The sequence below is a fragment of the Lampris incognitus genome, chromosome 13 (assembly GCF_029633865.1).
Source record: "Lampris incognitus isolate fLamInc1 chromosome 13, fLamInc1.hap2, whole genome shotgun sequence".
NCBI lineage: Eukaryota > Metazoa > Chordata > Actinopteri > Lampriformes > Lampridae > Lampris > Lampris incognitus.
The window spans coordinates 28,699,847-28,712,595 of record NC_079223.1 but is presented as its reverse complement, the minus strand read 5'-3'; the positions used below and the strand labels follow the sequence as shown (position 1 = coordinate 28,712,595).

The window sequence follows — 12,749 nt, the reverse complement described above, 5'->3', positions numbered from 1 at the left end:
GTGATGTAATAGCGATGTGCATGGATGTCTTTCCTTTTTTTTCTTTTTTAAAGACCAGCTATGTGCAGCTCTAGTTAACCTGATAAACCACTCAAGAACATCAAACTACTCAACTACCAATGCACTTTCCCGTCTACATAGCTAGCTTTGCTAAAAGCTTAAACATGCAATGCGTAAGTTTTGTCTCCCCTTTCTGGTAGCGAGAGTAATTACTTCTCTTCTTTCAGCGCTCTCCAGCGAGGAAAAGCTACACCAATGGATATCAGTGTTTGTCTTCACCATCAATCGCATTCTTTTTCTTTTTCTTTTTTAAACTTTAATCCTTCCTCTGAACGCAGTTTCTTTTTTTCTCTGGACCATCAGAAACTTTTATTTGGACGCTTCTTATGTTTTTCCGCAATAGCTTCTTAGCACGGAAGCTTTCTGGCAGAAACCCCTGAAGGCAAGCCAATCAGAGGCATGCGAACACTCATCGAACGGAAGTTCAGCCCTGGCAAAGCAATCATTACTGGTCGACGTAAAACGCATCACCTCCGGTGCACCAGCGCAGGAATGCAGCATGGGAATGTCACCCCAGAGATTTTAAATTCCGGTATACTGTGAAATACAGTGAGATTTACCTGGCGGTGATAGGCTTAATCATCATGTGAACGCGTTTGGCAAAGGCTTGAATGTCACGGACATTCAGAACCCCTTTCAGCTTGCTAATCAACTCTTAACATCTGTTAAGTGCCAAGGGTGTAAAAGGAGGCTAAGGACAGCTCACGTAGCAATGGCACCATGGCTCGTGCTCCCATTAGGCAAGTTGTACCTTTGTCCTCAAGAGCCCTGGTGAACATTGATGGATAAGAGGAGTAACAAACAGGGGTGCCTGTACTGCAGGGGTGGGCAATCTTATCCAGAAAGGGCCGCGGTGTGGGTGCAGGTCTTTGTTCCAACCAAGCAGTTACACACCTGTGTCTCCTAATCAAGTTCCTCAGCAAAGACTCTACTGGTTGATTAGTGGGATCAGGTGTGTAACTGCTTGGTTGGAACAAAAATCTGCGCCCACACCGGCCCTCTCTGGATAAGATTGCCCACCCCTGCTCTACTGTAACCCTCCAATGCAACTCAAATTATTTCTGCCCCTAGTGGCCACATTTAGCTATTGTCTGTGGATGCCCGCACGTACGTGCGTGTGTGTGTGTGTGTGAGCAGCAAGCATGTGAACTTGCCCCAGGCCATCTCAGGTGAGCAGAGCCACAAACCTCACCTCTCTGCTTCAGTTTCAACAACAATGGCCACGACCTCTCAGGCTTGCCTGTTTGCACCCATAGAGTTGGAGGGTGTCTATTGTTTGCTTTTAAAAGAGAAAGGTGTAGAGAGGAGAAGAGAATGAAGAGGGTGAAGATGTCGCCCCCTCGCTTAATTCTTCATCCCATGACAAGGCTGTGTGACGTAGCTATTGTACATGCTGTGGGTTGTATCAGTTTAATTGCCTTTGATTGATGTGCATCGTAAATAGGTTAGCAGCAGACAAGATAAGTCCATTGCCTCATTAGACTTTACTTATGTGTTCCTTTCTTTAAGGATTGTTTATTATTTACCGCTAAAAACAATAATGGTTTCAATTTGTCTCGGATTAATACAGGTCCTTTAACATCTCTTAATTCAAGAAATGTTTCTCACTTTATGTGTTGTGCTTTGTCAAATCAGGTCACTGCTAGCTGACTTTAAACAATCAAATGATCAGTCAAAGGCTGACTTTGAGTTTCCTTGTAGCCTTCTTTACGAGATTATCCTGAAAACGTTAAGTACTGGCCCTTAGTATCACTTCAAGTTGATAATGTGTGTTTTGTCTTTAAGTCCCTTCCTACTGTTAAACAAGCCTTACTAAAGATGTAGGATTAACCCACTAAACACTAATCAATCCAGTCTCTCTCCGTCTCTCTGTCTCTCGCTCTCTCACACACACACACACACACACACATTTATGACCTTAAAGAAGGGCATGCGTGACCAGTTCTTTGACCTGTATTGCAGTAATCGTAGCTCTGCCGCAAGCTAGCTACTTAGAATTTAAAACTGATGCTGATTTTTGTATTTCTGCAAAAGTTATGTGGTTTCAGAATGTCGTGTCGAGTGATCTTGTTCTCAACTGATTGTTACAGAGCAACCTAACCACTAGCATTTCCAATTTGTTACAAGTTTCTACCAGTTTCTGTTCCATACGGTTCATGTCAAAGTCACTGGACTGCAGACAGAATGCTAACTTCTGAGGGTCTTGATAAAAAATTTGAATGCTTTATTGACGCAACATTTTTGTGACTTCACAAATAATATATCTTAGATATTTCTTTTTATGTATATATTAAAATTGTAAATTTTGAAATTCTTTTCTCAGTAACATTGTCTTCCCTTCCAAAGGAAGTTCTTCTCTGGTCTGACAATATGTTCCAGTCCGTTCAATCAAGCTCCTCTCTAACGCCCCTATGTACACTGTGGTCACTTATCTGCCGTTTTGCCTCTGTCTCTTCCCCACAGGACTGCAGAGTATACTAAGGGGATGACCTGTCTCACAGAGGCCTACTGAACACAGGGGCGGGACTTCCTGACTACGACAACCAACTTCCCGCCCTTTGTCCTCAACTTAGACCCAGGAACATTTAACTCTGATTCGGCTTAAACCAGCACCGTGAAGACCCCAAACGTGTGCCTACAGCGCCTGTTTCCTTTTCCACAGAGGAAGATCAGGCCTCATCAGACCAAGATGCCTGCTCAACGCCTGTCCCTGTGAATGGCCAAACTCTTCTTTTTCTCTCCCCCGGTCCCGGTGGGCGGCCGTTAAGACCTCCCTGCCTTCTGCAAGCTTCAAACGGATTCCCCCCCGTCAGCCATGATTGCGATTAAGAGCAACGACTATACACGAACGATGCGTTGGGTCGATCACCCAACGTTCGGTGAACGCGGCACCTGGTAACATGTAAAGGACTCCTTGACAAATATAAGAGACTTTCTTTTAAGGGAGCTCTTCTCCTTGGAACGATGGAATTGGACCAAGGAGAAGCCAAGATGTCTGTATTTGATGGGACGCTGGTAAAGTAGAAGAGGTGCCCTTTAAAAAAAGAATATAATGGATTGAAGCAAGGAAGGAGAGAGAGAGAAAGAGAGAGAGAGAGAGAGAGAAAGAATAAAAGATTGAGAGTATAACTATATCAACTTCTAGCGTGGGAGGTGATTTGAGGAGGAAAAAAATACTGTATACTGTTGTAAAATTGCGCTGGACTCTCACGAGAACTGGGAATTTAAGTATTGTAAATGCTATTGTAATGTTCTGCATATTATGTTGTTTCTAATAGATTTTTTAAAAAAGGATGTGAACTTTTTTCTCTCTTTTTTTCTGGTTTCTTTCCACACTATGTGTGTGCCATTTCTCCATAAACTTTGACCTTCTATACCCCCCACCCCCTCCTCCATTGACTCACCTTGCGTTTTCAAAAGGATAAAAAAAAATATGTGAATAAACAGATAATTCGATCAATCTGTCATTTCTCCCAGGCCTTTATTTCCGGATGGATGAAAGAGAGTGCTTGATGACGTCAGGATGACGTCATGAGCCCGAGTATACTATATGTTTCGCTGATGGTGTTGCCGGTTCGACTTTTTAAATGCTGACAGCGCAGCAGAGATGTTCATTTTTTAAAAATCATGTTACAATGTTGACGAAGGACAGACGGTGATGTCAATGTGGACATAGATAACATTGTGACAAGCAAAGAGAGAGAACAGAATTTGGTGAAAATATGTGGTTTGGACCGGATTCCACCCTTGTGGCACGCCATGATTATCTACAACTGTGGGCCTTTAAACGTTTGTTCCGGTGGCCCATTGACGTATTTCATGTCACAAGGCTTTGCATTTGCATGGCCGATGGATTCGCTCCCCATCACCGTTTGATCCAGCCTCGTTCTAATAACAGGAGAGACGAGAGAAAGAGGCTACGGGGCAAAAAACAAAAAGTCCATCTCTACCACAATCCATTCATTTTGATTTACCGGATGATGCACATTTATCATCAGAGAGGAGAGAAAGTAAAAATAACTATGTGACTGGTTTGTGCGCGTACGCGCGCGTACGTTTGAGCGCGCATATTATGCGCTTGGGTGGCCTTTCATCGTCGTCTCCATTATCCATCGCATCAACCAAGTATTATACATGTTTAAATAAGTCTTTTGAAAGCAAGTCACGTTACTTTGCTTTACACGTGTGTGTGTGTGTGTGTGTGTGTGTGTGTGTGTGTGTGTGTGTGTGTGTGTGTGTGTGTGTGTGTGTTGTAAATAAACATGCTTTGTTCTATTAACGGAGCCCAGAACGAGTCACATTATCCTCCTTTGTGAAAAAGCGGTGTATGTGATTAACAAGTGGTGAGGTTTACTCCACATTGTAACCACAATGACAAAAACATATATATGTATAGCCGAAGGTTTATAAATTCACGTGTAGTACTATAATCAACTTTTCTTACGAAATGCAGGATACACATGAGTTTATTTGTCAGCAAATCCCAGCTGGAGAGACGCAAAGCACTCTTAGGAAGAAAAGCCAAGTCCCGTCGCCGTGGGTAAATATGTTAATCAGCGTGCGCACGGGGGCGGGATGAGGTGAATATTCCCGGGCATCGTGTGGAGCTGTCCGTCCCGGGGAGAGACCGGTGTGGAAGCGCAGCGCCGCTGTTCCTGCTAAACGTGTCAGATGTGGGCTGAGCTTAGCGCAGTTTACACACTCAGGACACACAGCAAGCAGGACGCTGCTGTCCTCAGCTTACATGAAACACTGCGGGCGCAGCGCTGAATCCCGAGCCGCTTCTTCTTCTCTTTCTTCCCTTTTCTCAAAGCAGCGAACAAGAGCAAGTCTGTTTAGTCCATAACAACATGGCCATATAAATCAATACGCTCCCTCCCTCTCTCTCTCTCTCTCTCTCTCTCTCTCTCTCTCTCTCTCTCTCTCTCTCTCTCTCTCTCTCTCTCTCTCTCTCTCTCTCTCTCTCTCTCTCTCTCTCTCTCTCTCTCTCTCTCTCTCTCTCTCTCTCTCTCTCTCTCTCTCCCGCCCGTATGGTCCGCTTGCAACTATTGTATCTTTTTTACTGCCTTTACCGAGGTGAATGCTATTTACGCTGAAGAAAACCGCAGCCTTCACACAACAAAAAAGAAAAAGAGGCGACGTTTTAATTGCTTCGCTTCTCCACCGTAGCTGGAAAACCCGAGCCCCTGAAATTTGAATTCCTGAGCCTGTTGCCGCTGGGAGCTGTGGAGACGCAGAGGATAAACTCCATGTTTGACTGCCCTCTTTAGGGGGGCCGGGTAACTGTCCGGCCTGCGTGGCACATGGATGGAGACGAGGCAGCGGAGGCACACAGCGCCTCTTGCCTTTGTACGCACCGACGTTTAAACTAGAGTGGGACGCTATGCGTACCCCCCCCCCCCACACACACACACGCGTCATAACGGAAAAGATGAAACGGCGCTCGTAGCAGGTACGTGTGAGAGAATTGGGGTGATGAGTGTGTTAAAAAAGGTGCAGATGCAGAAGGTAAAAAGATAACATTAAACCAGTGTGAATGGTTTAGTACGCGCTTCTCTCCTGAAGAGTGAAATATGGCGCACCGCAGCACGGTTGGGGACACAGCACTGCGAGCCCCGTGTGCTCACACGACTGCTTTCACAGCTGAACTCAACGCCTCGCGAATTGTCTACCGGTTTGTTTACCTTTCAAAAAGTACACCCCAAAAACCTATGCAGGCCCAGCCAGCACTTCTGTCTGTCTGTCTGTCTCGCGCTTCACACGGGTGCGCTTCACACACGATACATTTATATGCAAAAACACTCAGTGACACACACACACACACACACACACACACACACACACACACACACACACACACACACACACACACACACACACACACACACACACACACACACACACACACACACAGAGAGAGAGAGACAAATTCAAGTGCGCAAACTTCCGTATAAAATTCGTTTCGTTGAAAACGGGCACTCGTATGCAGGCCTGAAATCACATATACACGCAAACGCCCGGATACGTCTGCGTGTGTGCGCGCGCGCGCACTGACCGCGAAGTGAACTGTCAAAGTAATGAATGGAGGAGAAATGTGTTCCAGACCTGTGGAGGTGCCCGGACAGGCCTGTCTTCCTCCCACAACAACACAGCTCGGCCACATCGGCCTCCGCCGCTGTGTCAGCCCTGCCCCGCAGACATGTGTGCCTTTGGTTTAACTGGAGACCTCGACAAGCGACGGTACGCCTCATGTTCTCCTCCACTTGCACTACAAGCCATGACAAATCCGGGCCGCAGCGCCGTGTGCGTAGCCTCTGCAGCCTATTCATCCACAGCCCTTGTTTCTTCCCGGCTGTAGTCCCCGACCAGCAATCCTGTTAAGTTGTGTTCGTAGTGTGACCGTTAAAAAATTGTGAATCTATAATATGACGTCATTATTTCTTTGAAATAAATATGTACGCTCATCATGTCATGCCTTTATGACATTTCTTCATTTATTTTCTTTTAAATAGCCGCAACAATATAAACTTGTCTTGTCATTTTCTTTGCTTTTCCACTCTCGTATTGTCGGACTCAAATTATTAACTCATTATAATCCATGTGAATTTCTCCATAAGCCCCTCAGTAGTTCATTTAACTATATTGTAGTCCCACAGAGCCAGCAACTTATTGATCCTGATCAGATAAGAAAGATCCTCATCTTAAAATGTTCCCCCTGCATATCAGCAGCCCCCATGCACGACATCTCATGCGTGACATGGATCAGAAGACATCAGGTATCACGGCCCTCGGCTTCTCAATGGACCACCGGTCCTGAGAAAGCACACGCTCGACATTACACATCGATATCTGCACTCCTTATGAAATCAATAAAATTGCCATGCAGGCAGCACAAGTTTCCAAAACCCCAAACTCCACCGTTTGGACCATCGAGGGGTCGTGCAGCAGCTGGTTTTGAAACAAAAGAAGAGAGGGGGAAAGGAGAGAGAGAGAGAGAGAGAGAGAAATCTGTTGATGCACAGAAAGAGAAGAGAAGAGAGAGAGGAGGAGGAGGAGTGTTTGGGGCCATTTTGGATGTCATCTGTCTCCTCGGTGACTCGGGGCCCGGCCCTCAAAAGCCCCTTGGGCGCGCCGATTGTTTGAGAGAAGCTGGCTATTTTCCGCAGCATCATTTATCACTGTCACCACATAATGATTCCCCTCGCAGCTCCTTATTGATGTTTGTAATTGCATTATCTCATAAGGGGGGTGGGGGGGAGGGGGAGATGATCAATGGAGCCGAGCGGAGCATGGAGGGGTCAGGAGATGCAGGATTGGCTGTTTGTTCGTTTTAATGCAAGCAGGCCCTCATTATCTGCTTAGGCCTGTCTGCTTATATAGGAGAGGACTGGGAGACCCTGTGAGGTTTCAAAGAAAGACGGGGGGTGGGGGGGGGACGTGTTTCATTTGTTTAACCTAGGCTACAGCCCGTTGCAGATAAAAAAGAAAGGATAGACGACAAAGGGTGGGATGAGAGAAACGTGATTAACTAGTTTGGTTATTAGTTCCCATTACGCATGAAAACGGGATGCTGAGTTAAAGGCTCTCGCGGGCGTCCCTCTTATTGATCAAGTGCGTCTCAGCAATATGTTCCCTAATCTCAAATGAGATGGGGGGGGGGCGGGGGGGCAGTTTTAATAATTAGAAAGGAAAATATTTCAGCTCCGGGGTTTGATACGTATCACCCAGTTCACCCTTCGGTTTCTTCCAGGGCTGAATAGAAGCAGGCTTCGTTACAGGCTGAGAGCCTTTCCGAAGGCGCTTGGCGGAGGCCTGTCAGGGACCGGGACCGGCCCGGACACCGGTGGAACAATGATTGTTGTAGACGTTCGTGTCGAGGGGGAATGAAGTCATGATATCGCGTTTCAGAAGTCTGGGGGACTTTGGCTGAAGCCCACACGTCAAACAAATGCGATACTCTCCCTTCCCAAACCACCATAAGCAACAGCGACGTGATTAGGCTGACGTGAACGACTCGAGCGCGCCGCGCGCGCGCGCGCGCACGCACAAACAACCCGTTTTTCTCGTATTATTATAATTACTGTTGTTTTGTTGTTGTTTCAGTCCATCAAGTGTGTTTTGATGTGATTTATCTTTCGTAAATCCTCCTCGATGTTTATTTTAATCCGCTCCTCGTTTTTTGGTGTTGTTTTAATTTAATGTAAGGTGCGTTTGAGCAAAGTTCGTTCTACATAATTACGCCAAATTACAAACATTTAATTGCAAACTACACAAATATCACCGAGTTGTACATATGGCGGACACAGACACACACACACACACACGGCAAGGGAAAGCAGCGGCGGAGGCGGCGGAGGTTTATCTCGGCCGGGCTTGGCAGAGGAGGTGATTACTGCTGCTGCGTGACATCTCGCAATGTCGCCCCGGCCGCGTCACGGCGCACGCGGGGGGCTGTCAGCAGTTATGAATGCAGATATGCGGCCCGGAGGTCGGACACATGCGTGTGAGCGTGTGCCAGACAAGAGAGCATTATAAAGAAATAAGCAGGCCACAGGTAAAACGCTCGGTGACTCTTTTGTTAAAAAAAATAGAAGGAAACTACGAACAACTTTCGGATATTTGGCGCAGATTCAATGTCCCCCCCCCCCCTCTCGCTCTCTCTACCAAATAACTAGAAATATTCGATGCATGGATAACATATCTTGGCACTCAATTTAGGTCTCAGTTCGCTTTCAGCTAGTTTGACTGTCTGGAAGGCGAGGAGGCTGCTGGCAGGACACCTTTGCAACAGGGGCACGGGGAGCGAAGCACACTGCGGCTGCTTCACAACACGCGCTCTGTCAGCACCTTTCCGAATATCCAAGACACACACACACACACACACACACACACACACACACACAGTCTGTGTAGCTCTCCGGAAGGTGACCTTGGCGGCGGACAGCGGAGCCATGCAGGCTGGAGGACAGAGGAGCGCCTCAGATGTCAGGACACGAGGCGGGCGGGAGCGCCGTGTTCGCCTCCCCCGCTCACCTGGTGAGACCGGGATCCGATGTCCCGCCCCTTTATCCGCCCTCCACCTGCCCATGGACACAATAGTACCAACGGAGCCAGTGAGCGCCAAGTGGCGCTCGGCATCATCTTCCATCTTGCCCGTCCGTCCGGTTCTGAGGTTGAACGTCTCGGCCTCTGTACAATGAGCACTAATGTTCTCCACTTGGAGAGGCTTTTTACTACCTGACGGTGACGCAACCCCTCTGGGTGGGAGGGGGAGGGGGGGGCAAAGTGCACAACTCTGAGCGTCCTGCGGTGTCACCAGACGAGGTCAAGACGAGATGATAATATATGGCCGCCGTATCGGCGAGAGCCACTGAAATCACAACAGAGGGCCGACACCATGTCGGCACAGTGCGGTCTGAAGACCCATTCAGTGCTGCGAGCTATAAAGATTATTTCGAGTTTTCCCGTGTAAGCCTCCTTCTCCATAACACATTAAGTTAGTGAAATTATTAAACTTCCTGCTTAACACACAATTGGGTCTATTTTTATTATTGTTATTATATTATTATTATCATCATCATCATCGTCATCATTATTATTATCATCATCGTTATTATTATTATCGTTATCATGATAATTAGCTATTATTGCGTTATTGTAACGTTGCAGCACGCGTTTGATGACAGCGGCCTCAACACAGATAACAGACAGTAAGGGGGGTGATGGGGGGGCAGCGGGCTGAACTCCTGATGGAGTTCGCGCAGAAAACATTAACTTGTGAGTCCAAAGTGTCGCCTCTTCGTGTGCGGCGGCTTGGTTTCGGGACGAGTTCATCTGCGTGGACGACGGGAGACTTGCTCAGTAAAGTCTGGATCCGGACGCCTGCGGGGCGGATGTGAAGCGTCTGCGCAGCGCCCGTGTCGTGGCGAGGCACCCACCGGCTGCACGGCCTCCGAGCGCGCGCAGAGACCAGGCAAGCTGGGACAGGACGGGGGGGGGGGGGTGAATTACAGCCTCAGCACAATAGTGATAAAGTATTGGCCCCAAGCCACGTCTCTCATTGGTTTATTTATATTTAGAGGCTACACTTCACTATTCAATCTATAGACTAATCTCAAGATGTGTGTCGCGGACAACGGCTGATTCATCTGAGCGTCTCTACTTGTGCGTTTGTTTTTTGTTTTGTTTTTGTTTCGAACTGAATTTGATTTTCTTGTGAGTAAAATAAATAAATGAATAAATAAGTACAGTTATTTAAATACGTATATAGTAGTCTGTCGGATCTGCTGTGTATTTGCGCGGTGTCCACTGTCGTTTCGCTGCTGAATAAATGTTTAGCAAAGCGTATTGAAACGCACGAGCCACCCCGAGCATCATCAGTGATATGAGCCTGATGAGACAACAAGTTACACGGGCCGCTTATAAAGCTCTTAGCGTCACGGCATATTACACATTTTTGCGATTCCTCCATGTCGGTGGGTGCAGACAGATTGATAGAATATCAAAGCTGGCAGGGTCCTTACCGCACACACATCTTTACCGCACACACATCTGCCCCGACTCCGCAGCGCCACAGCGCCGAGCGTGCACGCGTGCGTGTGCAGACAGAAGGATATCTGCATGTGGGATTGAAGTAGCGTCGAAAATGGGGTAGTTTTGAAAATCGACACCCCCCCTCCCCCCACCACCACCTCTGCCCCCCTCCCCCTCCCCTCCGAGTATTGATAAAACTGACTGCGTGATGCCCATCTCGCGCTTCATGCATATGTATCAGTCTCACATCAGTGATGGGTTAAGAAAATGTCAGCGCGAGGCGCTCTCACCCTGTCAAGCGGCGACGCGGCGCTTCCACGTTCGCAGCCGTGACAGTGTGTGTGTGCGCGCGCGTGTGGTTGCGTGGGTGCGTGCGTGCGTGCGTGCGCAGCGACACGTCTCCGCTATTGTGTTAGCCCCCTCTTCTGATTTGCCCGCTCCAATGAAATCCAGCCACAGTTGTGGGTGAGCCGGGACGACTGTTTAATTTATGCAGATATGACCTTGTCATTTAAGTGTAATATACAGACCGGTGTGGTAAATATGGCTGCCTAACGAGATGTGCGTAACAGGCGCGCTGGCGGGAAGAAAATAAATACCAAGTGTTTCCTAGCCTTTTATGGCATTTCCTTGATTTTCCCTATTTCTTTTCCCTGATTGGGTAAAAGTTTGATGACTGCTCAAGGTTTACTCTTTGTCATGCTTTTTCCTGACTTGTAATGAGTTAAGACAAACCCTTGGACTCCTTTCTTCACATGTCCTGTCATAAGCGTGTCTCCAGCACGGGGCATTTCTCTCTTCCTCTATTCACTTCTCCCAGCCTAGCTTTTTTTTTCTCCAAGCGATGTGATTAATCCCCATCTGGACAGCTCCCTATTCTGCCACAAATTCTCATATAACCCTCTCCTGCCTGTGCCTCACAGATGCAGTCCAACTCCCCACTCAGTGTGTTTATGTTGACCAGTGGGGATCAGAGGAATTGGCCCCTTTACAATGACTCCGTCTTCCATTGAACTGCCCAGCCAAGCCTTACTACCGATGCTGGCGTTGTATTATAATAATCTAAGTGCGTGTGTGTGTGTGTGTGTGTGTGCGTGTGTTTGGTGCGTATGCATGTGTGTGTGTGTGTGTGTGTGTGCGCGTGCGTGAGTGTTTTCTTTTCCACGTTAAAGAAGCTATCTGTCATCATTGAGCACCGCAATGGCCGTTTGAGGTACAACAGTAATAGAGAGTATATCCCTGATCCATCCTATTTGTTCAGACTCTTGCGAGCCAAAATTCTCGACCGTAAAATATTGTCGGTTGCGCAGAAATTTCTAGATAATGTTAAAACCAGCCGAGGGAAGATATTGCCGCTTGATGGATACCTTAAACATGTTTTGGCAATATTGGCTTGTCTCGTACAATGGAGGATGGGAGTGAATCACTCTCTGGACTGGATGGTGGGTTGCTGCAGCGGAACTCTATGTCACCCCAAAGCCCTTGCCTCCTAGACTGCCCATTTAATAGGATGTGAATTTAATACCATACAAAAGAGGTAGCCCTCACAACTTATATCATTTTTATTCAAGGTTGCTGCAAAAGTACTAAGCATGGAGTACAAAACCAAATTTTGACAGATGTGTATTTGCAGGGTAACCGAAGTATCAGTCAGAGTGTTTGCTGGCGATGTATTTCCAATTGAGTTCTTGTGCTGTAAATACGTGACTGTGAGATACGTAACGTGCTAAACGAGAGGTCAGGAGTGTTTGACGGCCTTCAACAATTTGATATTCATCTCACACTATGCACGCCATCCCAAACTGCCTGTTTCAAATCCATAGGAGAAAAAAAAACTTTTAAAATATCAATACTACACGAAGGCCACATCCACAGAAGTTGCACGGTAAGTGAGTGCAGTTAGTAGCAGCAAAAACTTCCTGTTTAATCGCTCATCTTCCGGCTAATTCTTCTCCGTCTTCTCTCGAAATCTAGGGGAGCGCGTCGCAAGATTTACTAAAGCAAATCCTAGCCATGGAGATGTGAGAGAGAGTGAGAGAGAGAGAGAGAGAGAGAGAGAGAGAGAGAGAGAGAGAGAGAGAAAGAGAGAGAGAGAGAGAGAGAGAGAGAGAGAGGGAGAGAGAGAGAGGTGTGTGTATTGGGGTGGGGTGGGGGTG

The 12,749-nt window shown here is 47.2% G+C and overlaps 1 protein-coding gene across 1 annotated transcript in view; it reads left to right on the top strand.

The window, feature by feature from the left end:
* The window catches only part of meis1b (Meis homeobox 1 b), a 104,262-nt gene extending 100,750 nt beyond the window's left edge, over positions 1-3,512 (top strand). The window contains exon 13 of the mRNA XM_056291367.1: positions 2,524-3,512. The gene's annotated coding sequence lies outside the window, so the exon portion shown is untranslated. The remainder of the gene's footprint in view (positions 1-2,523) is intronic.
* The last annotated feature ends 9,237 nt before the right edge of the window (positions 3,513-12,749 follow it).